We start from the raw sequence: 27,878 nt of genomic DNA, 5'->3' as shown, positions 1-27,878 counted from the left end.
AAATCATGTGGGTTCCGAGCCATGTTGGAATAAGTTAAGTGGTAACGAATTGCTGACGACGCCACAAAAAAACGCAACTATCGCGCCTCTTATCACCACACCTAATATTAACCGGTCTGACATAAACAGATTTACAAAAAAAAAACATTTTTATAGCATTTCTCTCAACCTTTTCCAATACTCGTCTAGTTGGTACCAATCAATAAACGGCAACCATCTGAATATCAGCGACTACACAACAGCTAGAGAAGTACAAAACTTACAGGAAAAGACCATGTCCGAATAATAAGATTACGTTTAGGCCACACCAGACTTACTTTTGAGTTTAGATTCCTTCAGGCTACAGACAACCCCTGTAAGTTCTGCAACAATATCTCAATGTCAATAGAACATATCCTTTACGAATGCATTGAATTTTATAACAACCGAACCCATATCCCAAATAGAACTCTTTCTCCACTACTTTCTAATCCTACGAACACCAACTTTCTCCAACTTCATTCATTCATTATTCATTAAAATTCCAAATTATCAAACCTTTCATAATTAAGATAGATAATTTTAAGCAAACAGTATGTAAATAAATGGGGATGGAATGGCTTTCATTCGTACAGAGTAAAGTTTTCTGATCGCGGTCAACTTGGTGGTGGTGTTTTCGAAGGATTGCAAGTTGACACACAGCCTCCTCGTGGCGTGCTATCTTAGCATCCGTTAGATAGTGAGCTAATGTGTGCAGCGAGTCACCCGGACGTTAAGCGGCTGAGCGCAGGATTTGGAACCCGCCTCGTAAAAAAAGAAGCCCAGTGATGACGACCACCACAAAACGAAAAAGGACTACGATTTAAGGATATGCACCTGGAATGTCCAAACCCTTAATTGGGAAGGTGCCTCTATCCAACTGGCGGATGCCCTCGAAAAATGAAAGGCTGACACTACCGCCATCCAGGAAATGAGATGGACAGGACAAGGTTGCTCCAAGCGAGCAAACTGCGATATCTACTACAGCTGCCATGTGGAGAGGCGCGAATTTGGAAGCGGATTTGTAGTAGGCCGGAGACTTCGCCACCACGTGACGAAAATATGTCTACAGATACTGGCGAAGAACCTATAAACAATGGTAAAACAACTCAAATAACTATTATTCCAAAAAATATAAGCAACAAAACCAAAAGACATCTTATCAATAAGGACAAATAGAATACCACTTTGTTAACTAGATCTATGAATAAAAATACCCCTAGCTCAAACTTGACAAATAAGTAATTTTTAAACTTAGCGAACACAGCATTTCCCACAATAGAATGGCACTAACAGTATTACAATGGAACACAAATGGCTATGTAAATAATTATAATGAATTACTAATACTTGTAAAACTCCATTAACTCAAAATTATTTCACTTCAAGAAACACACATATCGCACTTTCAGCAATTCCCAATCCCAGTAAACTTCACAATCTTTCACAACTTCAGCTTCAGCTAAAGGTGAAGTAGCTTTGCTGATCCACAAAACAGTTCAGCATAAAGAAATCTCTGCAGGACAAGTTTTCCAAACCATTGGATTGGAAATACAGTCCGTGAAGAAGTTTAACATCTTCTCAGCTTACATTTCACCATTTTTTCACAAGATAATTAAACATTCAACTTCATAAAAAGGTTTATAACTAAAAGAGCAAACTGAGAAAAGCTCGAAAGCCTTACCATACTTACCCTCCAAAAAGTCAATATAATGTCCCATGGTGGAATAAAAACCTAGAAGACTTACAGGTTAACAAAAACCGAGCGTGGAGAGCATTCAATAGGGAAATGTCCCTAACCAACTTAATAAATTTAAAAAAAAAACGAATGCTCAGCTCGGAAGAGAAATTCGAATTAGCAAAAGGGAAAGTATTTACAAACTAATATCTAGTTTTTCATCGGACTCAAAGCCAGATGTGATCCGGAATAAAATTAGACAGTTCTGTGGAATACACAGATTAACATACATACATTGCATTCAGAGCAACAATTCTAACAAAAAATATTGCTACAGCTTTTGCAAAACACTGGTCATCTCAATCCAATGATAACAACTTTTCGCAAGCTTTCTTAGACGCAAAATACAATGCCCACAGACAAAACAACAACGAACCACTTAAAAAAACAGCTGACTTCATGGAAGAAGACATTGACTACCTTGAATTTTGTGTGGCTTTGAACAGTCTAAAAGGAAACATTCCCCGAATCGACACGATTAATTATACAATGTTACAGCGAACGGCAAAACCAGTAAAAAATTAGAATAAATAAAATTAGAATAATAATAAATAACTTCTTCAAATCAATTCTAAAATTATTTTTACCTCAGGCCTTTAAAATAAGTACAATAGTCCAAGTTTATAAACCTGGCAAGGATAAAACAATTATTGAATCATATAGACCCATTTCCCTTAACCCATGTATCTCAAAAACACTTGACAAAATCATCTCTAAACGGCTCTGATGGTTTGTCAGCTCCAACAAACTTCTGAACAGCCGTGAAGTTGGGTTTAAAAAGGGAAAATCTGTGACAGACTGTCTACTATATGTAGATAAACAAGGCCCTTCCAGAAAAAAGACACGCCTCAATTATATCTCTTGACTTTGAAAAAGCATTTGAGAAAGTAGATCCTCACACCATAAAAAATCAACTGATAAAATGGCGCTGGGGGCCAAGGTTAATCAATAGGTAAGCCAGTTTCTGACAAGTCGAAAAATTAGGGTTAAAGTCAACCACAGCCATTCCTTAATTCAACCACTTCACAACGGAATACCGCAGGGATCCCCGTTTTCTGTGATCCTTTTTCATATTGCATTTAACAGCCTATCCGACATAATAAGCAAACACAAGAATATTAACTTTACTGCTTTTGCAGACGATTATAACATTATAGTTGACCTTAAAAAAACAAAAAAAAAACCTACAATAAACTTGAATGGTCTATTCGAGGACATCAGTAACTGGTGAAATTCATCCGGAGCGTCTTTGTCTCTATCCAAATGCAAACATATGCACATCTGCAGAAAGCACAACTGTGTCTGCCAAATTTTTACATTACCAAACTCCATACGCACGGTACCGGAATTAACCATGCTAGGCTAGTTAAGTGGCAACGAATTGCTGACGAAAGCAACATCGCGCCTCTGATCACCACACCTAACATTAACCGGTCTGACATAAACAGATTTAAAAAAAAAAACATTTTCATAGCATTTCTGTCAACCTTTTCCAATACTCGTCTAGTTGGTACCAATCAATAAACGGCAACCATCTGAATATCAGCGACTACACAACAGCTAAAGAAGTAACAAAACTTACAAGAAAAGACCACTACAGACAACCCACGTAAGTTCTGCAACAATATCTCAATGTCAATAGAACATATCCTTTACGAATGCACTGAATTTTATAACAACCGAACCCATATCCCAAATAGAACTCTTACTCCTCTACTTTCTAATACTACGAACACCAACTTTCTCCAACTTCTCGATTTCCTTAAAAAATCCAAATTACCTTTCATAATTAAGATAGATAACTGAAGTGTACTTTATCAATTAAGAAGCGAATAACAAATGAAGAAATTATACCCTTAGTAATTAAGAAATTAAAATCATAATGTAAGTGTAACATTAAGCCAACCTAAAGCCTTAGTAGGTATGGCTGCGTATCCCTGTTGCTTTAGTTTTTAATTTTAAGCAAACAGTATGTAAATAAATGGGGATGGGATGGCCTTCATTCGTACAGAGTAAAGTTTTTTGACCGCGGTCAACTCGGTGGTGGTGTTTTCGAAGGATTGCAAGTTGACACACAGCCTCCTCGTGGCACCTCCTGAGTAGCTATCTTAGCATCCGTTAGATAATGAGCTAATGTGTGCAGCAAGTCACCCGGACGTTAAGCGGCTGAGCGCAGGGTTTGGAACCCGCCTCGTAAAAAAAGAAGCCCAGTGATGACGACCACCGCAAAACGAAAAAGGCCAACGATTTAAGGATATGCACCTGGAATGTCCAAACCCTTAATTGGAAAGGTGCCTCTATCCAACTGGCGGATGCACTCGAAAAATGAAAGGCTGACACTACCGCCATCCAGGAAATGAGATGGACAGGACAAGGTTGCTCTAAGCGAGCAAACTGCGATACCTACTACAGCTGCCATGCGGAGAGGCGCGAGTTTGGAAGCGGATTTGTAGTAGGCCGGAGACACCACGTGACGAAAATATGTCTACAGATACTGGCCAAGAACCTATAAACAATGGTAAAACAACTCAAATAATTATTATTCCAAAAAATATAAGCAACAAAACCAAAAGACATCTTATCAATAAGGACAAATCGAATACCACTTTGTTAACTAGATCTATGAATAAAAATACCCTTAGCTCAAACTTGACAAATAAGTAATACTTAATCTTAGCGAACACAGCATTTCCCACAATAGAATGGCACTAACAGTATTACAATGGAACATAAATGACTATGTAAATAATTATAATGAATTACTAATACTTGTAAAACTCCATTAACTCAAAATTATTTCACTTCAAGAAACACACATATCGCACTTTCAGCAATTCCCAATCCCAGTAAACTTCACAATCTTTAACACAACTTCAGCTTCAGCTAAAGGTGAAGTAGCTTTGCTGATCCACAAAACAGTTCAGCATAAAGAAATCTCTGCAGGACAAGTTTTCGAAACCATTCGATTGGAAATACAGTCCCTGAAGAAGTTTAACATCTTCTCAGCTTACATTTCACCATTTTTTCACAAGATAACCAAACATTCAACTACACAAAAAGGTTTATAACTAAATGAGCAAACTGGGAAAAGTTTGAAAGCTTAACCATACTTTTTTTTAACCAAATTCCAGTATCAACTAACACAAACAGAATAATTTTAAACAGCGCCTATTCTAGTATCCCCCAAACCCACCCTCCAAAAAGTCAATATAATGTCCCATGGTGAAATAAAAACCTAGAAGACTTACAGGTTAACAAAAACCGAGCGTGGAGAGCATTCAATAGGGAAATGTCCCTAACCAACTTAATAAATTTAAAAAAAAAACGAATGCTCAGCTCGGAAGAGAAATTCGAATTAGCAAAAGGGAAAGTATTTACAAACTAATATCTAGTTTTTCATCGGACTCAAAGCCAGATGTGATCCGGAATAAAATTAGACAGTTCTGTGGAATACACAGATTAACATACATACATTGCATTCAGAGCAACAATTCTAACAAAAAATATTGCTACAGCTTTTGCAAAACACTGGTCATCTCAATCCAATGATAACAACTTTTCGCAAGCTTTCTTAGACGCAAAATACAATGCCCACAGACAAAACAACAACGAACCACTTAAAAAAACAGCTGACTTCATGGAAGAAGACATTGACTACCTTGAATTTTGTGTGGCTTTGAACAGTCTAAAAGGAAACATTCCCCGAATCGACACGATTAATTATACAATGTTACAGCGAACGGCAAAACCAGTAAAAAATTAGAATAAATAAAATTAGAATAATAATAAATAACTTCTTCAAATCAATTCTAAAATTATTTATACCTCAGGCCTTTAAAATAAGTACAATAGTCCAAGTTTATAAACCTGGCAAGGATAAAACAATTATTGAATCATATAGACCCATTTCCCTTAACCCATGTATCTCAAAAACACTTCACAAAATCATCTTTAAACGGCTCTGATGGTTTGTCAGCTCCAACAGACTGTCTACTATATGTAGACGCTCTGATCAACAAGACCCTTCCAGAAAAAAGACACGCCTCAATTATATCTCTTGACTTTGAAAAAGCATTTGAGAAAGTAGATCCTCACACCATAAAAAATCAACTGATAAAATGGGGCTGGGGGCCACGGTTAATCAATACGTAAGCCAGTTTCTGACAAGTCGAAAAATTAGGGTTAAAGTCAACCACAGCCATTCCTTAATTCAACCACTTCACAACGGAATACCGCAGGGATCCCCGCTTTCTGTGATCCTTTTTCATATTGCACTTAACAGCCTATCCGACATAATAAGCAAACACAAGAATATTAACTTTACTGCTTTTGCAGACGATTTTAACATTATAGTTGACCTTAAAAAAACAAAAAAAAAACCTACAATAAACTTGAATAGTCTATTCGAGGACATCAGACACTGGTGAAATTCATCCAGAGCGTTTTTGTCTCTATCCAAATGCAAACATATGCACATCTGCAGAAAGCACAACTGTGTCTGCCAAATTTTTAAAGTAACAAACTCCATACGCACAGTACCGGAATTAACCATGCTAGGCCTATCATTTGACACTAACTATAAATGGAAACCCAACATACATAAGTTGGCAAAATCCCTAATAAACTCAATTACTATTATAAAATGCCTTTCAAATGATAAAATTAATTGCCAGCCACTGACCTTAGTCCAAATAGTAAGAAGTTTATGTTTGTCAAAAATAGACTACTATTCTATGGGCTAGCTTCAAAATCGCTAATCAAACCGATTCAAACCCTTCTCAACAATGCAATCCGTTCAGCACTCGGAGCTTTCTGCTCAACACCCAACATTAATCTATACATAGAATCTAACATAACCCCCTTGGACATAAGAACAAACCACATGCAAGCCAAATTGTCTCATACAATATCCCAATCATCATATAGCCCACTAAAATCAGTAATAGATAAAATTAAAAAAAAAAAACTCTGAAATACAGAAACTCAGTACTACTTAACTATTATATCATGTGGAAACCTAGATTTCCCTATAAGCCCAACCAAAATATTACCAAAATATAAACCACCTTGACACATGACAATCACACATTTGAGCCAATATAAAAAAGCAACAACGAGCATGCCAATATAAAGAAAAGAATTTCAGGACATAAAATCAAAAGTGACCAACTACACTTTTATATACACGGATGCATCACAAAACCAATACAAAGACACTGAGAACATTGTTCTAAAAAGAGCTATCCTTCCAAGCTATACATCAGTTTATACTGCAGAAATTATTGAAATACTGGAGGCCATCGTGATAGGCTGTACTACCAAGGATCACCACACCTAACATTAACCGGTCTGACATAAACAGATTTAAAAAAAAAAAAACATTTTCATAGCATTTCTGTCAACCTTTTCCAATACTCGTCTAGTTGGTACCAATCAATAAACGGCAACCATCTGAATATCAGCGACTACACAACAGCTAGAGAAGTACAAAACTTACAGGAAAAGACCATGTCCGAATAATAAGATTACGTTTAGGCCACACCAGACTTACTTTTGAGTTTAGATTCCTTCAGGCTACAGACAACCCCTGTAAGTTCTGCAACAATATCTCAATGTCAATAGAACATATCCTTTACGAATGCACTGAATTTTATAACAACCGAACCCATATCCCAAATAGAACTCTTACTCCACTACTTTCTAATCCTACGAACACCAACTTTCTCCAACTTCATTTATTCATTATTCATTAAAATTCCAAATTATCAAACCTTTCATAATTAAGATAGATAACTGAAGTGTACTTTATCAATTAAGAAGCGAATAACAAATGAAGAAATTATACCCTTAGTAATTAAGAAATTAAAATCATAATGTAAGTGTAACATTAAGCCAACCTAAAGCCTTAGTAGGTATGGCTGCGTATCCCTGTTGCTTTAGTTTTTAATTTTAAGCAAACAGTATGTAAATAAATGGGGATGGGATGGCCTTCATTCGTACAGAGTAAAGTTTTTTGACCGCGGTCAACTTGGTGGTGGTGTTTTCGAAGGATTGCAAGTTGACACACAGCCTCCTCGTGGCACCTCCTGAGTAGCTATCTTAGCATCCGTTACATAATGAGCTAATGTGTGCAGCAAGTCACCCGGACGTTAAGCGGCTGAGCGCAGGGTTTGGAACCCGCCTCGTAAAAAAAGAAGCCCAGTGATGACGACCACCGCAAAACGAAAAAGGCCAACGATTTAAGGATATGCACCTGGAATGTCCAAACCCTTAATTGGAAAGGTGCCTCTATCCAACTGGCGGATGCACTCGAAAAATGAAAGGCTGACACTACCGCCATCCAGGAAATGAGATGGACAGGACAAGGTTGCTCTAAGCGAGCAAACTGCGATACCTACTACAGCTGCCATGCGGAGAGGCGCGAGTTTGGAAGCGGATTTGTAGTAGGCCGGAGACACCACGTGACGAAAATATGTCTACAGATACTGGCCAAGAACCTATAAACAATGGTAAAACAACTCAAATAATTATTATTCCAAAAAATATAAGCAACAAAACCAAAAGACATCTTATCAATAAGGACAAATCGAATACCACTTTGTTAACTAGATCTATGAATAAAAATACCCTTAGCTCAAACTTGACAAATAAGTAATACTTAATCTTAGCGAACACAGCATTTCCCACAATAGAATGGCACTAACAGTATTACAATGGAACATAAATGACTATGTAAATAATTATAATGAATTACTAATACTTGTAAAACTCCATTAACTCAAAATTATTTCACTTCAAGAAACACACATATCGCACTTTCAGCAATTCCCAATCCCAGTAAACTTCACAATCTTTAACACAACTTCAGCTTCAGCTAAAGGTGAAGTAGCTTTGCTGATCCACAAAACAGTTCAGCATAAAGAAATCTCTGCAGGACAAGTTTTCGAAACCATTCGATTGGAAATACAGTCCCTGAAGAAGTTTAACATCTTCTCAGCTTACATTTCACCATTTTTTCACAAGATAACCAAACATTCAACTACACAAAAAGGTTTATAACTAAATGAGCAAACTGGGAAAAGTTTGAAAGCTTAACCATACTTTTTTTTAACCAAATTCCAGTATCAACTAACACAAACAGAATAATTTTAAACAGCGCCTATTCTAGTATCCCCCAAACCCACCCTCCAAAAAGTCAATATAATGTCCCATGGTGAAATAAAAACCTAGAAGACTTACAGGTTAACAAAAACCGAGCGTGGAGAGCATTCAATAGGGAAATGTCCCTAACCAACTTAATAAATTTAAAAAAAAAACGAATGCTCAGCTCGGAAGAGAAATTCGAATTAGCAAAAGGGAAAGTATTTACAAACTAATATCTAGTTTTTCATCGGACTCAAAGCCAGATGTGATCCGGAATAAAATTAGACAGTTCTGTGGAATACACAGATTAACATACATACATTGCATTCAGAGCAACAATTCTAACAAAAAATATTGCTACAGCTTTTGCAAAACACTGGTCATCTCAATCCAATGATAACAACTTTTCGCAAGCTTTCTTAGACGCAAAATACAATGCCCACAGACAAAACAACAACGAACCACTTAAAAAAACAGCTGACTTCATGGAAGAAGACATTGACTACCTTGAATTTTGTGTGGCTTTGAACAGTCTAAAAGGAAACATTCCCCGAATCGACACGATTAATTATACAATGTTACAGCGAACGGCAAAACCAGTAAAAAATTAGAATAAATAAAATTAGAATAATAATAAATAACTTCTTCAAATCAATTCTAAAATTATTTATACCTCAGGCCTTTAAAATAAGTACAATAGTCCAAGTTTATAAACCTGGCAAGGATAAAACAATTATTGAATCATATAGACCCATTTCCCTTAACCCATGTATCTCAAAAACACTTTTCAAAATCATCTTTAAACGGCTCTGATGGTTTGTCAGCTCCAACAGACTGTCTACTATATGTAGACGCTCTGATCAACAAGACCCTTCCAGAAAAAAGACACGCCTCAATTATATCTCTTGACTTTGAAAAAGCATTTGAGAAAGTAGATCCTCACACCATAAAAAATCAACTGATAAAATGGGGCTGGGGGCCAAGGTTAATCAATACGTAAGCCAGTTTCTGACAAGTCGAAAAATTAGGGTTAAAGTCAACCACAGCCATTCCTTAATTCAACCACTTCACAACGGAATACCGCAGGGATCCCCGCTTTCTGTGATCCTTTTTCATATTGCACTTAACAGCCTATCCGACATAATAAGCAAACACAAGAATATTAACTTTACTGCTTTTGCAGACGATTTTAACATTATAGTTGACCTTAAAAAAACAAAAAAAAAACCTACAATAAACTTGAATAGTCTATTCGAGGACATCAGACACTGGTGAAATTCATCCAGAGCGTTTTTGTCTCTATCCAAATGCAAACATATGCACATCTGCAGAAAGCACAACTGTGTCTGCCAAATTTTTAAAGTAACAAACTCCATACGCACAGTACCGGAATTAACCATGCTAGGCCTATCATTTGACACTAACTATAAATGGAAACCCAACATACATAAGTTGGCAAAATCCCTAATAAACTCAATTACTATTATAAAATGCCTTTCAAATGATAAAATTAATTGCCAGCCACTGACCTTAGTCCAAATAGTAAGAAGTTTATGTTTGTCAAAAATAGACTACTATTCTATGGGCTAGCTTCAAAATCGCTAATCAAACCGATTCAAACCCTTCTCAACAATGCAATCCGTTCAGCACTCGGAGCTTTCTGCTCAACACCCAACATTAATCTATACATAGAATCTAACATAACCCCCTTGGACATAAGAACAAACCACATGCAAGCCAAATTGTCTCATACAATATCCCAATCATCATATAGCCCACTAAAATCAGTAATAGATAAAATTAAAAAAAAAAAACTCTGAAATACAGAAACTCAGTACTACTTAACTATTATATCATGTGGAAACCTAGATTTCCCTATAAGCCCAACCAAAATATTACCAAAATATAAACCACCTTGACACATGACAATCACACATTTGAGCCAATATAAAAAAGCAACAACGAGCATGCCAATATAAAGAAAAGAATTTCAGGACATAAAATCAAAACTGACCAACTACACTTTTATATACACGGATGCATCACAAAACCAATACAAAGACACTGAGAACATTGTTCTAAAAAGAGCTATCCTTCCAAGCTATACATCAGTTTATACTGCAGAAATTATTGAAATACTGGAGGCCATCATGATAGGCTGTACTACCAAGGATCACCACACCTAACATTAACCGGTCTGACATAAACAGATTTAAAAAAAAAAAAAACATTTTTATAGCATTTCTCTCAACCTTTTCCAATACTCGTCTAGTTGGTACCAATCAATAAACGGCAACCATCTGAATATCAGCGACTACACAACAGCTAGAGAAGTACAAAACTTACAGGAAAAGACCATGTCCGAATAATAAGATTACGTTTAGGCCACACCAGACTTACTTTTGAGTTTAGATTCCTTCAGGCTACAGACAACCCCTGTAAGTTCTGCAACAATATCTCAATGTCAATAGAACATATCCTTTACGAATGCACTGAATTTTATAACAACCGAACCCATATCCCAAATAGAACTCTTACTCCACTACTTTCTAATCCTACGAACACCAACTTTCTCCAACTTCATTCATTCATTATTCATTAAAATTCCAAATTATCAAACCTTTCATAATTAAGATAGATAACTGAAGTGTACTTTATCAATTAAGAAGCGAATAACAAATGAAGAAATTATACCCTTAGTAATTAAGAAATTAAAATCATAATGTAAGTGTAACATTAAGCCAACCTAAAGCCTTAGTAGGTATGGCTGCGTATCCCTGTTGCTTTAGTTTTTAATTTTAAGCAAACAGTATGTAAATAAATGGGGATGGGATGGCCTTCATTCGTACAGAGTAAAGTTTTTTGACCGCGGTCAACTTGGTGGTGGTGTTTTCGAAGGATTGCAAGTTGACACACAGCCTCCTCGTGGCACCTCCTGAGTAGCTATCTTAGCATCCGTTAGATAATGAGCTAATGTGTGCAGCAAGTCACCCGGACGTTAAGCGGCTGAGCGCAGGGTTTGGAACCCGCCTCGTAAAAAAAGAAGCCCAGTGATGACGACCACCGCAAAACGAAAAAGGACAACGATTTAAGGATATGCACCTGGAATGTCCAAACCCTTAATTGGGAAGGTGCCTCTATCCAACTGGCGGATGCACTCGAAAAATGAAAGGCTGACACTACCGCCATCCAGGAAATGAGATGGACAGGACAAGGTTGCTCTAAGCGAGCAAACTGCGATATCTACTACAGCTGCCATGCGGAGAGGCGCGAGTTTGGAAGCGGATTTGTAGTAGGCCGGAGACACCACGTGACGAAAATATGTCTACAGATACTGGCCAAGAACCTATAAACAATGGTAAAACAACTCAAATAATTATTATTCCAAAAAATATAAGCAACAAAACCAAAAGACATCTTATCAATAAGGACAAATCGAATACCACTTTGTTAACTAGATCTATGAATAAAAATACCCTTAGCTCAAACTTGACAAATAAGTAATACTTAATCTTAGCGAACACAGCATTTCCCACAATAGAATGGCACTAACAGTATTACAATGGAACATAAATGACTATGTAAATAATTATAATGAATTACTAATACTTGTAAAACTCCATTAACTCAAAATTATTTCACTTCAAGAAACACACATATCGCACTTTCAGCAATTCCCAATCCCAGTAAACTTCACAATCTTTAACACAACTTCAGCTTCAGCTAAAGGTGAAGTAGCTTTGCTGATCCACAAAACAGTTCAGCATAAAGAAATCTCTGCAGGACAAGTTTTCGAAACCATTCGATTGGAAATACAGTCCCTGAAGAAGTTTAACATCTTCTCAGCTTACATTTCACCATTTTTTCACAAGATAACCAAACATTCAACTACACAAAAAGGTTTATAACTAAATGAGCAAACTGGGAAAAGTTTGAAAGCTTAACCATACTTTTTTTTAACCAAATTCCAGTATCAACTAACACAAACAGAATAATTTTAAACAGCGCCTATTCTAGTATCCCCCAAACCCACCCTCCAAAAAGTCAATATAATGTCCCATGGTGAAATAAAAACCTAGAAGACTTACAGGTTAACAAAAACCGAGCGTGGAGAGCATTCAATAGGGAAATGTCCCTAACCAACTTAATAAATTTAAAAAAAAAAAACGAATGCTCAGCTCGGAAGAGAAATTCGAATTAGCAAAAGGGAAAGTATTTACAAACTAATATCTAGTTTTTCATCGGACTCAAAGCCAGATGTGATCCGGAATAAAATTAGACAGTTCTGTGGAATACACAGATTAACATACATACATTGCATTCAGAGCAACAATTCTAACAAAAAATATTGCTACAGCTTTTGCAAAACACTGGTCATCTCAATCCAATGATAACAACTTTTCGCAAGCTTTCTTAGACGCAAAATACAATGCCCACAGACAAAACAACAACGAACCACTTAAAAAAACAGCTGACTTCATGGAAGAAGACATTGACTACCTTGAATTTTGTGTGGCTTTGAACAGTCTAAAAGGAAACATTCCCCGAATCGACACGATTAATTATACAATGTTACAGCGAACGGCAAAACCAGTAAAAAATTAGAATAAATAAAATTAGAATAATAATAAATAACTTCTTCAAATCAATTCTAAAATTATTTATACCTCAGGCCTTTAAAATAAGTACAATAGTCCAAGTTTATAAACCTGGCAAGGATAAAACAATTATTGAATCATATAGACCCATTTCCCTTAACCCATGTATCTCAAAAACACTTGACAAAATCATCTCTAAACGGCTCTGATGGTTTGTCAGCTCCAACAGACTGTCTACTATATGTAGACGCTCTGATCAACAAGACCCTTCCAGAAAAAAGACACGCCTCAATTATATCTCTTGACTTTGAAAAAGCAGTTGAGAAAGTAGATCCTCACACCATAAAAAATCAACTGATAAAATGGGGCTGGGGGCCAAGGTTAATCAATACGTAAGCCAGTTTCTGACAAGTCGAAAAATTAGGGTTAAAGTCAACCACAGCCATTCCTTAATTCAACCACTTCACAACGGAATACCGCAGGGATCCCCGCTTTCTGTGATCCTTTTTCATATTGCACTTAACAGCCTATCCGACATAATAAGCAAACACAAGAATATTAACTTTACTGCTTTTGCAGACGATTTTAACATTATAGTTGACCTTAAAAAAACAAAAAAAAACCTACAATAAACTTGAATAGTCTATTCGAGGACATCAGACACTGGTGAAATTCATCCAGAGCGTTTTTGTCTCTATCCAAATGCAAACATATGCACATCTGCAGAAAGCACAACTGTGTCTGCCAAATTTTTAAAGTAACAAACTCCATACGCACAGTACCGGAATTAACCATGCTAGGCCTATCATTTGACACTAACTATAAATGGAAACCCAACATACATAAGTTGGCAAAATCCCTAATAAACTCAATTACTATTATAAAATGCCTTTCAAATGATAAAATTAATTGCCAGCCACTGACCTTAGTCCAAATAGTAAGAAGTTTATGTTTGTCAAAAATAGACTACTATTCTATGGGCTAGCTTCAAAATCGCTAATCAAACCGATTCAAACCCTTCTCAACAATGCAATCCGTTCAGCACTCGGAGCTTTCTGCTCAACACCCAACATTAATCTATACATAGAATCTAACATAACCCCCTTGGACATAAGAACAAACCACATGCAAGCCAAATTGTCTCATACAATATCCCAATCATCATATAGCCCACTAAAATCAGTAATAGATAAAATTAAAAAAAAAAACTCTGAAATACAGAAACTCAGTACTACTTAACTATTATATCATGTGGAAACCTAGATTTCCCTATAAGCCCAACCAAAATATTACCAAAATATAAACCACCTTGACACATGACAATCACACATTTGAGCCAATATAAAAAAGCAACAACGAGCATGCCAATATAAAGAAAAGAATTTCAGGACATAAAATCAAAAGTGACCAACTACACTTTTATATACACGGATGCATCACAAAACCAATACAAAGACACTGAGAACATTGTTCTAAAAAGAGCTATCCTTCCAAGCTATACATCAGTTTATACTGCAGAAATTATTGAAATACTGGAGGCCATCATGATAGGCTGTACTACCAAGGATCACCACACCTAACATTAACCGGTCTGACATAAACAGATTTAAAAAAAAAAAAAACATTTTCATAGCATTTCTGTCAACCTTTTCCAATACTCGTCTAGTTGGTACCAATCAATAAACGGCAACCATCTGAATATCAGCGACTACACAACAGCTAGAGAAGTACAAAACTTACAGGAAAAGACCATGTCCGAATAATAAGATTACGTTTAGGCCACACCAGACTTACTTTTGAGTTTAGATTCCTTCAGGCTACAGACAACCCCTGTAAGTTCTGCAACAATATCTCAATGTCAATAGAACATATCCTTTACGAATGCACTGAATTTTATAACAACCGAACCCATATCCCAAATAGAACTCTTACTCCACTACTTTCTAATCCTACGAACACCAACTTTCTCCAACTTCATTCATTCATTATTCATTAAAATTCCAAATTATCAAACCTTTCATAATTAAGATAGATAACTGAAGTGTACTTTATCAATTAAGAAGCGAATAACAAATGAAGAAATTATACCCTTAGTAATTAAGAAATTAAAATCATAATGTAAGTGTAACATTAAGCCAACCTAAAGCCTTAGTAGGTATGGCTGCGTATCCCTGTTGCTTTAGTTTTTAATTTTAAGCAAACAGTATGTAAATAAATGGGGATGGGATGGCCTTCATTCGTACAGAGTAAAGTTTTTTGACCGCGGTCAACTTGGTGGTGGTGTTTTCGAAGGATTGCAAGTTGACACACAGCCTCCTCGTGGCGTGCTATCTTAGCATCCGTTAGATAGTGAGCTAATGTGTGCAGCGAGCCACCCGGACGTTAAGCGGCTGAGCGCAGGATTTGGAACCCGCCTCGTAAAAAAAGAAGCCCAGAGATGACGACCACCACAAAATGAAAAAGGACTACGATTTAAGGATATGCACCTTGAATGTCCAAACCCTTAATTGGGAAGGTGCCTCTATCCAACTGGCGGATGCCCTCGAAAAATTAAAGGCTGACACTACCGCCATCCAGGAAATGAGATGGACAGGACAAGGTTGCTCCAAGCGAGCAAACTGCTATATCTACTACAGCTGCCATGCGGAGAGGCGCGAATTTGGAAACGGTAGGCCGGAGACTTCGCCACCACGTGACGAAAATATGTCTACAGATACTGGCGAAGAACCTATAAACAATGGTAAAACAACTCAAATAATTATTATTCCAAAAAATATAAGCAACATAACCAAAAGACATCTTATCAATAAGGACAAATCGAATACCACTTTGTTAACTATATCTATGAATAAAAATACCCTTAGCTCAAACTTGACAAATAAGTAATACTTAATCTTAGCGAACACAGCATTTCCCACAATAGAATGGCACTAACAGTATTACAATGGAACATAAATGGCTATGTAAATAATTATAATGAATTACTAATACTTGTAAAACTCCATTAACTCAAAATTATTTCACTTCAAGAAACACACATATCGCACTTTCAGCAATTCCCAATCCCAGTAAACTTCACAATCTTTAACACAACTTCAGCTTCAGCTAAAGGTGAAGTAGCTTTGCTGATCCACAAAACAGTTCAGCATAAAGAAATCTCTGCAGGACAAGTTTTCGAAACCATTGGATTGGAAATACAGTCCCTGAAGAAGTTTAACATCTTCTCAGCTTACATTTCACCATTTTTTCACAAGATAACCAAACATTCAACTACACAAAAAGGTTTATAACTAAATGAGCAAACTGGGAAAAGTTTGAAAGCTTAACCATACTTTTTTTTAACCAAATTCCAGTATCAACTAACACAAACAGAATAATTTTAAACAGCGCCTATTCTAGTATCCCCCAAACCCACCCTCCAAAAAGTCAATATAATGTCCCATGGTGAAATAAAAACCTAGAAGACTTACAGGTTAACAAAAACCGAGCGTGGAGAGCATTCAATAGGGAAATGTCCCTAACCAACTTAATAAATTTAAAAAAAAAAAACGAATGCTCAGCTCGGAAGAGAAATTCGAATTAGCAAAAGGGAAAGTATTTACAAACTAATATCTAGTTTTTCATCGGACTCAAAGCCAGATGTGATCCGGAATAAAATTAGACAGTTCTGTGGAATACACAGATTAACATACATACATTGCATTCAGAGCAACAATTCTAACAAAAAATATTGCTACAGCTTTTGCAAAACACTGGTCATCTCAATCCAATGATAACAACTTTTCGCAAGCTTTCTTAGACGCAAAATACAATGCCCACAGACAAAACAACAACGAACCACTTAAAAAAACAGCTGACTTCATGGAACAAGACATTGACTACCTTGAATTTTGTGTGGCTTTGAACAGTCTAAAAGGAAACATTCCCCGAATCGACACGATTAATTATACAATGTTACAGCGAACGGCAAAACCAGTAAAAAATTAGAATAAATAAAATTAGAATAATAATAAATAACTTCTTCAAATCAATTCTAAAATTATTTATACCTCAGGCCTTTAAAATAAGTACAATAGTCCAAGTTTATAAACCTGGCAAGGATAAAACAATTATTGAATCATATAGACCCATTTCCCTTAACCCATGTATCTCAAAAACACTTGACAAAATCATCTCTAAACGGCTCTGATGGTTTGTCAGCTCCAACAAACTTCTGAACAGCCGTGAAGTTGGGTTTAAAAAGGGAAAATCTGTGACAGACTGTCTACTATATGTAGATAAACAAGGCCCTTCCAGAAAAAAGACACGCCTCAATTATATCTCTTGACTTTGAAAAAGCATTTGAGAAAGTAGATCCTCACACCATAAAAAATCAACTGATAAAATGGGGCTGGGGGCCAAGGTTAATCAATACGTAAGCCAGTTTCTGACAAGTCGAAAAATTAGGGTTAAAGTCAACCACAGCCATTCCTTAATTCAACCACTTCACAACGGAATACCGCAGGGATCCCCGCTTTCTGTGATCCTTTTTCATATTGCACTTAACAGCCTATCCGACATAATAAGCAAACACAAGAATATTAACTTTACTGCTTTTGCAGACGATTTTAACATTATAGTTGACCTTAAAAAAACAAAAAAAAACCTACAATAAACTTGAATAGTCTATTCGAGGACATCAGACACTGGTGAAATTCATCCAGAGCGTTTTTGTCTCTATCCAAATGCAAACATATGCACATCTGCAGAAAGCACAACTGTGTCTGCCAAATTTTTAAAGTAACAAACTCCATACGCACAGTACCGGAATTAACCATGCTAGGCCTATCATTTGACACTAACTATAAATGGAAACCCAACATACATAAGTTGGCAAAATCCCTAATAAACTCAATTACTATTATAAAATGCCTTTCAAATGATAAAATTAATTGCCAGCCACTGACCTTAGTCCAAATAGTAAGAAGTTTATGTTTGTCAAAAATAGACTACTATTCTATGGGCTAGCTTCAAAATCGCTAATCAAACCGATTCAAACCCTTCTCAACAATGCAATCCGTTCAGCACTCGGAGCTTTCTGCTCAACACCCAACATTAATCTATACATAGAATCTAACATAACCCCCTTGGACATAAGAACAAACCAATCAGTTTATACTGCAGAAATTATTGAAATACTGGAGGCCATCGTGATAGGCTGTACTACCAAGGGAAAATCTGCATCTGCTCGGACTCTCTTTTCGCAATTCATTCGATTGGAAATATAGACAATTCAGTTTATTATCCAATGAAAATTTGCGGGATAATAAATAACGCTTACCCCAAAATAAAAATCATGTGGGTTCCGAGCCATGTTGGAATAAGTTAAGTGGCAACGAATTGCTGACGAAAGCAACTTCGCGCCTCTGATCACCACACCTAATATTAACCGGTCTGACATAAACAGATTTACAAAAAAAAAAACATTTTTATAGCATTTCTCTCAACCTTTTCCAATACTCGTCTAGTTGGTACCAATCAATAAACGGCAACCATCTGAATATCAGCGACTACACAATAGCTAAAGAAGTAACAAAACTTACAAGAAAAGACCATGTCCGAATAATAAGACTACGTTTCGGCCACACCAGACTTACTCATGAGTTTAGATTCCTTCAGGCTACAGACAACCCCTGTAAGTTCTGCAACAATATCTCAATGTCAATAGAACATATCCTTTACGAATGCACTGAATTTTATAACAACCGAACCCATATCCCAAATAGAACTCTTACTCCACTACTTTCTAATCCTACGAACACCAACTTTCTCCAACTTCTCGATTTCCTTAAAAAATCCAAATTATCAAACCTTTTATAATTAAGATAGATAACTGAAGTGTACTTTATCAATTAAGAAGCGAATAACAAATGAAGAAAGCAAGCTGCTTCTGAAACAACAATTGGGTTCAAGCGCCCACCCACACGGAACCAATGGTATGACGAGGAGTGTCGCGTCGCAGCTGCAGCAAAAAACGCCGCCCACAGACAAACGCGATAAGGTGCATGCATCAGCTCTTGTGCAAAATATGGCTAGAAGAAAGCATGCCCAACGATTGGAATCTCAGCGTCCTTTGTCCCGTTCTGAAGAAAAGTGACCCGACGATATGCGCCAACTACCGGGCAATCAGCCTGATTACCATCTCATACAAGGTCCTATCGAGCGTAATATGTGAACGACTGAAGCCGTATACCAGCACACTGATCGGACCTTACCAGTGCGGCTTCAGACCTGGCAAGTCCACCATAGACCAGATCTTTACTTTACGCCATATCCTGGAAAAAACCCACGAGAATAACATTGACACCCACGAGGGAACGCCTATATGCCACCATGTCTGAGTTCGGTATTCCTGCAAGCTAATACGTCTTTGCAGAATGACATTGAGCAGCACCATCAGCTCTGTCAAGGTAGGAACGAACCTCTCCGAACCTTTTAATACCGTTCAAGGCTTTAGACAAGGCGACCCCCTGTCGTGCGACCTCTTCAATTTCGTGATGGAAGGGGTTCTGCGGAAAGCCGGTGTACATCGATCTGGCACTATTTTTTACAAAAGTGTCCAGTTCCTTGCGTATGCCGATGATATTGACATCATTGGCCGCAGCAAGCGTGATGTCACTGCTGCATTTTTGGCTATCGAAAAAAAATCGGCAAAAGTAGGTTTGGCGGTAAACCAGTGCAAGACGAAGTATATGCTGTCGACAAGCAGGGAGGCGCGGCGCCTTGACTCCCATGTGGTAGCGGACAGCTATACCTTCGAAGTGATCAAGGAGTTCACGTACCTTGGAACTGCCATTAACACCGTGAATGACTTCAGCCTGGAGATCAAGCGAAGAATCACACTTGCCAATAGGTGCTACTTTGGTCTGAGAAAGCAAATGTGCAATAAATACCTCTCCTCTCCGTGCTATTACGGACGGATTGGGGACGACTTTCGTATTCGGATGAACGAGTTGTACGACGATGTGGACGTGGTTCGGCGCATCAAGATACAACGTCTGCGCTGGCTCGGCCACATTTATTGTCGAAATCGGACCATCCAATAATGAGTTTGAAGCAAATACGTAGATAGGAATCGTGGATTCTGGGACAGTTTGCTTATTAATGGTGTTGCTATGCACTTGAGAAAGGTCGCACACCCAAAGTATCCAAAGGTTGTTATCTCAGAGAAACATCACTGATCATATTTGGTAATCATTTTTTCTATGATTACAAGACAAGTTTAGAAATCAAAAGAACCCCAATAAAATAAATCTCGCAAGTTAATGATTCTCAGATGTGGGAAATTTTTTGGAACCCATATTTTTGTTTCCGCCCCAGAACGTTTTACTGGCAAATTGTCAAAGATTCTCTCCTTCTCCAAAAAGGGTCATAATGATATCAGCTAGAGACAGAGACCCGAACATGCGCCCTACTACCTGACCGCAATAAAAGGGACACCCGCACAAGTCCGACGGGCACGCTCATTGAGAAGATCACTGGGTCGCAATAAAAGGGACTCACGCCAATAACCTTGTGCCGCACACAAGTGCGAGGGTCACGCTCACTGACTACCTATGTATCTCTGACACCTTCCCAAAAGGGTACAACGCACAAGTATACCTGTAATTTAAACTCGAAATAAAAAGTCACAAGTTTATTTTGTAGCAAAATAATACATTTATTTAATTATTTTGGTATTCCGAACTTATACTTTGAAATTAATTTTCTGGCTCCGTTCTGGCGAATTACATAGAAGACGCATGCGCTCGTTGCCGATGTAAAATGAGGACTAATGTTCACCATAGCTTGTAGTTTTCAGATAATGTCCCACTTGATTCATAAACATAGTTTTTGTTTTTAGAAGGTATTGAATGTGCTGACCGATAAACTGTCCTTTAAATTGCTCGATAAATTGGTCAATTTCCTCATGAAATTTCATTTTATCAATATTGTTTTCGTGTAGTTTTTTACACATCTAGCCTCAACTTTAAAATTATGTATATATAATTATTTTCTTGTTTTGATGCTACATTTAAAAAATGTGAAAATATTGTATGCATTGTTTAGAGCACAAACCCCGCCCTTAAGATGTGTTTGACAATATAGAAACCGGTTTTCTTTAAACCTGCTTAATAAAGGACAGCCCACTTCCTTTGAGTATCTTTACAGATGATCAGTTTTCCGTTTGTAATTGTCCTCAAAAATCTTTGAGTTTGTGGAAAACTATTTTCTTCATCGTTCCAAAAAATGTTGTGATGTTTATTGGTTAACCAAATTGCAGTCTTTCTAGATTTTGTATTTAGCAAAGTAAAATCATATGGTGCTTCTATTAAAAAACTATTATTCAAACTAAGATCTTTTTCAAATACAATTCCAATTTCCTTTAGAATAAATGTATTGTTATTATCAAAAAAACTTTGAACATCAACCGAAACAGTTTCTTTCTCCATTTTCATAGCTTTAAACAACTCGTTGTACTGGTCCGTTTAATGGGTTATATTCAACTAAACGATCATGTATAAAGAGACAGTAAGCTTAGATATTTTCATGACTTGGTGTCCTGAATTCTATTGAAATTCTCACGTCAATAGGACCAGTGTTTACTGATTCGTTTTGATATGAAAGATCAACCGCAACTATGGGGGCCTTCAATTTAAATTCATTTGGGGTCAAAAATGGTTGTGACTCTCGATAATAGCAACTAAATTGAAATCTTGTATACATTTCATAAAGTGGACATACTGCGCATCCTGGGCATACAACACATTTCAGCTGTGTTGGATGCCATGCCGCAATTCTGGGTAACATGAATCCCAACTCCGGAATAATAAAAGAATTACATGGGGGATTTTTCGCGTTATATTCGTCATTTCCGGTTTAAAGTTTATTCATTTCTGGTTTGTTCAAACACATCGCCAAGATTCTTAGTTAGCATCAACACTAGTTCGCGCTTACAATTTAATACAACTTTTTTATAATCCTCAGCAAATCCCAACCAATTTTTTAATGGTACAAAAAAGTTTATGTGGGGTCCCGTAGAAATTTCGTCTCCACTGCTCCATCCAGAATTTAATAGATTTTAACTTTGAAGATTATCCAGAGATATACATTTTTTCAGGGTGGTAGTCATACCAACAAATCGTGTTCTATCAATCTCACATTTATTTATTTCGTACTTCATTTCATTCAAAAAGTAAGTGGTAGCATAGTAATTCGAATTTCATCGTTTGGTTTAAATGTTTGATTATACGATGAATAACTATGAAACTCTTTCTTCAAAATACCCTCATCTGTGTAAACCTTTTCTCGAACATTTAAAATTGTGTTCATACTCGAAGCTTTAATCCAAACGACTTTAAAAATAATTTATTTTGAGTCAGTGAGCTTTTTTTACTGATAGTCCTTTTTCTATAGCTTTACAATTAGCAATTCTTGGCTGAGGATTAAGGCTACGTCTTTTATTATAATAATTAGCCGAATGTGTATGCGAATCGAAACATTTTCACCAAAATCTCTCTTCAAAATCTCCGTTTTGTTCAAAAATGCGTATAGATAGAGTGCCCATTTCATCACAGTTGATTGTTAAATAAATTAGGTTATGTGATGTCACTGTCATTTTATACCCAGGTGGAACATTAATGCCAAATTTATGTAACGTATGATTCGGTATATTATCAACATATGAACCGCTGATTATATTACATTCCAAACGAATTGTATTAATTTTTAATATATTCACAGTCTGATTTGATAGATAGGTTTTTGTAAGATGTGGTTTTAGTACTTTTTGATGGAAGCCAAACCGTTATCCAACCGACCGTTCCTTACTAAAGTAAACTGGTTCTCGTAAGGTAGTTATTTCAACTTGAAGTGTATTATTATTACTTTGAATTTTAAATGTTTTTTCAAGGCTAAAATCTTTTAGTTTATTGTAAATAAAATAAGTGATGTCATTTCATTCGAATTATCCAGTAGGAATCGTAATAACATTGTCACCGATGTGAAATAAATTATTTTTTCGTCAACATTTTGAATTGGATTAAACATATTAAAGTCTATTAGAGCGCATTCGTATTGCCCATTCAATTCGATAGGTGGAAAAAAGTTTGTATTTATAATGAAACTATTTCCGTTCAAAGATAAGGTGAGTGATCTAGACATATTGAAATCTATTGATAAACTGTGGGATTGTAGGTATCTAACCCAGCTTTTCTTGATATCACTCCTTAAGCCGTAATAAATTGATCAAATGCTTCATAATTCATATCAGTGTTAATATCATTCTGATATATATGCAGCATATTTAAATCATCTTGTTTAAAAATTATAATAAAGTTGGCAGTATCACGAATGAAATTTTTCAGTATATCACTTGTTATGTTTGACATAAATATAGAGTCGATCTTTTTATGTCAACCCATACAAAAATAGGATCTTATTTTGTCTTGTTTTTCACAAGCTACGTCATCGAATATCATAATGGAATTATTTTTGGCTTCACTGGGGTCTAGTACACCGTCATTATGGGAGAATGTATGATGTCCCATTCTTTTATCGGTTTTATTAATTTGTCCAAGTACTCATATTTAGGTTGATATAAACTTTTTGAAAATATATAAACATTTTCGAATTTTATTCCATTGGGACTTTCTATTAAACTAAGCATAATATTAGTTTTACCACAATTGGAAGGTCCGACAATTAAAGCTCTTATTGTACTCGGTAAGAGGACCCTATGTCGTGGCGGTAGATTTTTCTCGTTTTCATCATTAACATTTCTATCGACAATTTCTTGTTTTTGGCTTATTGAAAGCATCTTTCAATCTAATGTACTTCATTCAATCTTTGATGATTAAACATCAATAAAATGTGGAACCATTTTTATAATCGATTCAGTCGTATTTTGAATTGTAAACACCGTGGTGGTCTTGCCGTTTAAAGCCCATATTCCGGGTTGAAAATCAATATCTGAGTACGGGTACGTGTGAGCTCTGTATGGTATAAAAAGTGGACCCACAAGCGTTGAAATTCACAGTCTAAGTCTTTACTTCAAATCGATCGTCGTCTAGTGGACAAGAACTTTGATTATTTTTAACAATAGTCTAGAACAGCTGGTAAAAGTTGACAATTAAACAGATACACTATAGATTCAGACTACAGTACAACTACAGTACAGCTTCAGTACAGCTACAGTACAGAAACAGTACACACCTGTTCAAGTAATTACCATCCAGGACCAAGACTAAACCATCAAGGTAACAACAGGTGACAACCTTACCACGTCTAAAAAGGTCAATCACCATCATGAACCATGAAAACCAGATGAATTTTGTAATCTAACAGTTCAATAAATGTGGAACCATTTTTATAATCGATTCAGTCGTATTTTGAATTGTAAACACCGTGGTGGTCTTGCCGTTTAAAGCCCATATTCCGGGTTGAGCTCTGTATGGTATAAGAAGTGGACCCGCAAGCGTTGAAATTCACAGTCTAAGTCTTTACTTCAAATCGATCGTTGTCTTGTGAACAAGAACTTTGATTATTTTTAACAATAGTCTAGAACAGCTGGTAAAAGTTGACAATTAAACAGATACACTATAGATTCAGTACAGCTACAGTACAACTACAGTACAGCTTCAGTACAGAAACAGTACACACCTGTTCAAGTAATTACCATCCAGGACCAAGACTAAACCATCAAGGTAACAACAGGTGACAACCTTACCACGTCCAAAAAGGTCAATCACCATCATGAACCATGAAAACCAGATGAATTTTGTAATCTAACAGTTCAATAAATTGAATAAAAAGACGCTGATATCGAAGACAAGGATGCCTGAAAATGCAAGATTCCCGATCCTCAAGGCGGGCAAAATAACAAAGTTTGGAGAATCTATTGCTCTCGAGTTGGAGAAACACAACCTCTATCATCAATAAGATGGTTAATGAAAAATTTAACATTCATAAAAGTAATGACAATTTATATTTAGAAATAAGCCAATAATCATTAAAAATGTGAGATTTTAAGAATGAAACCATAAATGCCCTTTTTTTTTAAATATAATGAACAAAATATATTAAATCTTTTTTATTATAAAATGGTATATGAGTATTACAGATAATCCCGATTCCTAAACAGTATTTGTTTAGTAACTGAGGAGGGACTGCATGAATTTCGAAAAAATTTAAATTCTTTCCCTATGAAGTTTGTAAACTGTACTACTATGAATATTTTGTCTCAGCTAACCAAAGCTGGTTTCGCATTGAAGCGAAAATTCGATGATCTCAAACAAGTCAGAAATTAGACGAATTTACAATTGGAGGAAACTTTTAAACCCATTACCGAACCCTTACATGAACTTGTTAAGGAAAATAAAAAACAAAAGACATCTAATGTAAAAGACAGTATAAAAGTAAAACGTGAATTGAATAAATATACAAAATACGATGATGATGACAAAGAGTTGGACGATTTTGGCTTTACAACTAATGAGAAACACCTCTAATCTAATCGAAATATAATTTCACAAAGGTCTTCCGATGAAAGTAAATCCTATAACGAATTCATTTCACAGACGAATATAGAGGGAGATGTAGAAAAAGAGCAAAATGAGACTGAAAAGATTGAAGAAAAATGGGCAACACCAGATGTAGAAGATAAAAACAATTATAATTTTAATAAAAGTAATTTGACCAGAGGAAATGTGTTGGAAGAAGGTTATGGACCTAAAAAAACATTGAGGAATAAAGAAAAAACAACAAATTAAGTTAACTTCGGCAAGCCGAAGTTTGTATACCCTTGCAGTTATAAAAAATATTCAATAATTTTTTTAAATTGAATTCGAAATTTTTAAAAATATAAAAATTTATAATCCCTATATTATAAGATATATATGTCAAAAAGCCCCAAAGCTATAATTTGTTTCATATTATTTTCCTCCAATTATCCGTTCGTTCCTATGACAGCTATATGATGTAGTCGTCCGATTTTAACAAAATTTGATTCGAAATTCAAAACCAAATAAAAAATGTTATTCCCAAGCGGAGGAGGATATATGTTAAAAAATACCGAAGATATAATTTTTCAATATTATTGTACCACTAATTTTCGGATTGTTATTATAGTGGGAGCTCTGTGATATAGTCGTCCAATTTTGATAAAATATAATTCGAAATTCAGAACTAATTTAAAAATGTTATATCCAAGCTTCGAAAGGTATATGTTTAAAAACATCAAAGATATAATTTTTTTTAATTTTTTCCCCGATAGTTCCTATGGGAGCTATAAGATATAGTTATCCGATTCGGCTGGTTCCGACATATATACTACCTGCAATAGAAAGAAGACTTTTGGGAAAGTTTCAGCCCGATAGCTTCAAAACTGAGAAACTAGTTTGCGTAGAAACGGACGGACAGACGGACGGACAGACAAACAGACGGACATGGCTAGATCGACTCGTCTTGTGACGCTGATCAAGAATATATATACTTTATGGGGAAACGTCTCCTTCACTGTTATACCCTCTGCAAGGGTATAAAAATTAAGATAATAAAATAACATTTTCTAGTGGAATGAGTTGGGATCTGACTCCTGGTGATCAATTGATCAATCAATGGGTTCACAGAAAAATGTTAAAATACCTCGTGTAATTAATGTACCCAAAATTGGAGGTTTTCTACCAATCGTGCCCACTGGACGGCCCTCAGCGCTCTTGGTAGTTTAGCAAGCGGTATGCCGGTGTGCCCCAATTGCAAACACCATTAAAATGCAAGAATGGCTAAAGAAGTTATGGAGGAGAAGAAACGTCACAACAGGAAAATTGAAGGTGTTGCTGTAGGAGAAGGATTATATCTTTAGCCCTATAGAAAGGGCTATGGTTTCTTTCTCAAGCCCTATAGTAAGGGGAAAGGAATTAAAAAGCGAAAAACTTATTTCTCTGCCACACAATAGACCACTATTGCTAAGAAACATATCCCTCTTTTTAGAGGTGTACTTATGAGAGATCTACTCCCAGAAACACCAAAATGTCGGGAGTGTGGTATAGCAAACCTAGATAAATCACAATCAAGTGGTACACATTCGGTTGCATATAATAAAAATAAAAATAATATACATTATTTCGATAGCTTTGGAAATCTTCAGCCACCTAGAGAAGTTGTGAAAAACTTGGGTTAAAGAATACAATACAATTAAGATAGAGTTCAAGACTTTGATACGTACAACTGTGGACACCTACTTTCTTTCGAAGAAGAAGTGGAGTCATAACAGGTATATTTGGTTGGTTAATTTACATTTGGGGGGGGGTTAAAAATCAATGTCTGAGTACGGGTACGTGTGAGCTCTGTATGGTATAAAAAGT

The sequence above is a fragment of the Drosophila biarmipes genome, unplaced genomic scaffold, assembly GCF_025231255.1.
Source record: "Drosophila biarmipes strain raj3 unplaced genomic scaffold, RU_DBia_V1.1 ptg000004l, whole genome shotgun sequence".
In the NCBI taxonomy this organism is placed as follows: domain Eukaryota; kingdom Metazoa; phylum Arthropoda; class Insecta; order Diptera; family Drosophilidae; genus Drosophila; species Drosophila biarmipes.
This window is presented reverse-complemented; position numbering follows the sequence as displayed.